Here is a 3,827-nt window from a genome sequence, read left to right as displayed (position 1 = left end):
GATATAGAACTGAATGAACTAAGTTTAAGGCGGAGTGTACAGCTATATCCAGGAATATAAGGTGTACACAGTACAAGATCGTACACCATTCCTATATCTTATCGTTTACCCTCTATCAATTAATAGCATCAGAAATAGAACTGGATGAACATAATTTATGATATAGTGTACAGTTATACTCCGGAATATACGATGTACACCGTATATCGTCGTACACCCTTTTATATCTTGTCATGTTAACTATAGAAATTAGTAATACGAGATAGAAAACTGGTTAAACTTAATTTAAGATAATGTGTACAGTTGTACTCTGAAATATACGGTGTACACCATATACCGTCGTACACCCTTTTATATCTTGTCATGTTAACTATACAAATTAGTAATACGGGATAGAGAACTAGTTAAACTTGTGTAATCGATGAGATGAAGAAAATGCTAGAAGACATGTGTAATCGATGCTTGAACAATGATAACGAGCGGTTCATAGTAAAGAGGCATTTGTTCATGTCAACAGCCGTCCCCTTGTTTTATAGTTGCAAGTGTTCACCATGCTTGGACCAGGATTGGGCTCTTTGGTACATTGAGCACATCAAGGCAACATACATGTGTAATCGATGCTTTTGGATTAAAGAGGTTGCTCTGTTTCTACGGGATTTTTGGTGTTGCACTGGTTTTGTCAAACAACCGTCAAAGAAACCGTTTGTAAAGAAGAAAACCGGTTAGTGGCGGTTACTGCCGATACAAGACCAATGGAAAACCGGTTAGTGGCGGTTACTGCCCGTGTTCACCATGCTTGGACCAGGATTGGGTACTCTGGTACATTGAGTGCGGCAAGGCTGGAGACATGTGTAATCGCTGCTTTTGGATTAAAGAGTTTGCTCTGTTTCTATGGGATTTTCGGTGTTGCACTGGTTTTCCAGATTTCGACACATGGCAGTAATAGTGCATGGTTGTACTACCTAAACACTATATCAATAAGTATAATCTTTTATGATATTTAATATGGTGTCTTACCCTTATCACTCTATCAATAAATATAATATTTTTGAAGCTGAATGTGGTGTACAGCATATATTTTCAAAAGAAATGATGTATTCAAACAAATTCAAATTCATATCGGTGACATTGTACAAAATTCAGATTCGTTCTGACATCGACGGGACTGATTAATACTTTATTTTTAATTAAAAGAGAATTTGTATTAATTCTGACATCCCCGAGAAAAAGTTCTACTAAACAATCATTTTGCTTAATCGTTTAGGTTACCTTGAATCGAGGCAGGTTATCTAAACACTATATCAATAAATATAATTATTTATGATATTTAATATGGTGTATTGCCCTTATCACTCTATGAATAAATATAATATTTTTGAAATTCAAAGTGGTGTACAACATATATTTTCAAATGCAATGATATATTCAAATAAATGCAAATTCGTTTCGGTGACATTGTACAAAATTCAAACTCGTTCTGACATTGACGGGGCTGATTAATACTTTATTTTCAATTGAAGGAGATTTTGTATTAATTCTGACATCCCCGAGAAAAAGTTCTACTAAAACAATCATTTTGCTTAATCGTTTAGGTTACCTTGAATCGAGAAGTGGAAAAGTCACCTCGGCATTATCTACTGTGTAGGGGATATTAATGCTAATTTCATATTACTTACTTCATTTTATTGTGTTAAAACGGATCTGACTCTCAAACCATTTCATCACCGCAAAACATTCCTTAACTCAAAATGGTTTTTGAAATCAAACAAGGATCGATGACCGTTGATGAATACGAGGATTTCTTCCTCGGTCTTGAGATCATGAATCAAAAAAATGAGCAGGATTTGATTAAAATCGCTCGTGAAGGATTGAAGGAAGATATCCGTGAGGGTTTGGAATTTGAAGAGTTTGCAACTCTTCAAGCACTCTTTCTAGAAGCAGCCGCAGTGGAAGAGATACTGGAGATGGAAAATTCTCCGGAAGAAAAACCTCGCAGACGTAAGAAGAGGAAGAACAACTTATTGGACCCGGAAGATGAACTCCCCTGGGACAAACCGCAACCTGAAGAGGAGGAAGAGAGTGAAGACGAAGAGTCTGACGACGACTGGTCGTATGAAGGAGATACGAGGGTGGAAGTTGAGTACGACGACATGGGTTTTTCCACACCAGGTTCTGTTTCCGCCGCCTCAGGTACCGTAACCGACGAATCGGAATCTTTAACAGCCACGAACAGCACTGCCGATGGTGACTCACTCGCTGACTCTAGCGTCTCCTTCGCGAACATCGTCGCCGAGAACAGCGCTGCCGGTGGTGGCTCCGTCGCTGACTCAAACGTCTCCGTCGCTGACAGCGTCGCGGACAACAGTGCGGCCGGATTAGGTTCCATTTCTGGCTCCAATTCAACCGGAGTGGGCTCCGTCTCTGGCAACGTCGCTGACTCGAGCCCCTCCGCCGTTGGATCCAGCCGCATCTCAAACTCCGTCGCATTCTCTGGTGCCGGTAAATGCTCAGCAATCTCAGTCGTCTCCAATCTCTAGTTTTAATATGTTTGCTTCAGTTTAAGTTGTTTGCAAGTATGATTTGAATGTAGGTTTTTGGGAATATTATTTGATGTAAGGGGATTGTTATCGTTTTACAACTAAGATCGTACACCGCTTTTGTATCTTATTGTGTGCCCTCTACTAATTATTCATATGGGATATATAACTGGTTGAACTTAATTTAAGATATAGTGTACGCTTATACTCCGGAGGGTGATGATCTCTCGGTCATACACCCATTGATATGTTGTCATTTTCACTCTGCGAATTACTAAAATGGGATATACAACTAAATGAACTAAGTTTAAGAGAGAGTGTACAACTATATCCAGGAATATACGGTGTACACAGTATAAGATCATACACCGCTTTTAAATCGTATCGTTTGCCTTCTACTAATTACTATTATGGAATAAAAAACTTGTTGATGATCTCTCGGTCATACACCCATTGATATGTTGTCATTTTCACTCTGCGAATTACTAAAATGGGATATACAACTAAATGAACTAAGTTTAAGAGAGAGTGTACAACTATATCCAGGAATATACGGTGTACACAGTATAAGATCATACACCGCTTTTAAATCGTATCGTTTGCCTTCTACTAATTACTATTATGGAATAAAAAACTTGTTGATGATCTCTCGGTCATACACCCATTGATATGTTGTCATTTTCACTCTGCGAATTATACGAATTAGTAATACGGGATAGAAAACTGGTTGAACTTAATTTAAGATAAAGTGTACAGTTGTACACCGGAATATACGGCGTACACCGTATACCGTCGTACACCGTATACCGTCGTACACCGTTTTATATCTTGTCATGTTCACTATACGAATTAGTAATACGGGATAGAAAACTGGTTGAACTTAATTTAAGATAAAGTGTACAATTGTACGATGTACACAGTATAAGATCGTACACTGCTTTTAAATCATATCGTTTGCCTTCTACTAATTATTATTATGAAATAAAAAACTTGTTGCACTTACTTTAAGATATAGTGCACAATTTATACTCCGAAGGGTGATGATCTCTCGGTCATACACTCACTCATATCTTTGTTCTTGAGGGTTTTAAAACAAAGCAATATGAGGTATTCAGCTTTTAGAAAACAAATAAAAGTTAATTTAAGGATAGTACCCAATTACCTTAAACGTTCACCATTACAGGGTAAATGAACAACAAAGGCATCTATTACAGCATACTACAAACGGTTAAACCAATCCAATACAGCTTGCAGTTTTGGCAGCAACGGTCCAACCCGACATAATAGATC

The sequence above is a fragment of the Brassica oleracea genome, chromosome C9 (genome assembly GCF_000695525.1).
Source record: "Brassica oleracea var. oleracea cultivar TO1000 chromosome C9, BOL, whole genome shotgun sequence".
Taxonomy (NCBI): Eukaryota; Viridiplantae; Streptophyta; class Magnoliopsida; order Brassicales; family Brassicaceae; genus Brassica; species Brassica oleracea.
The sequence above is the reverse complement of the archived record's forward strand: the minus strand, read 5'-3'. Positions refer to the sequence as shown.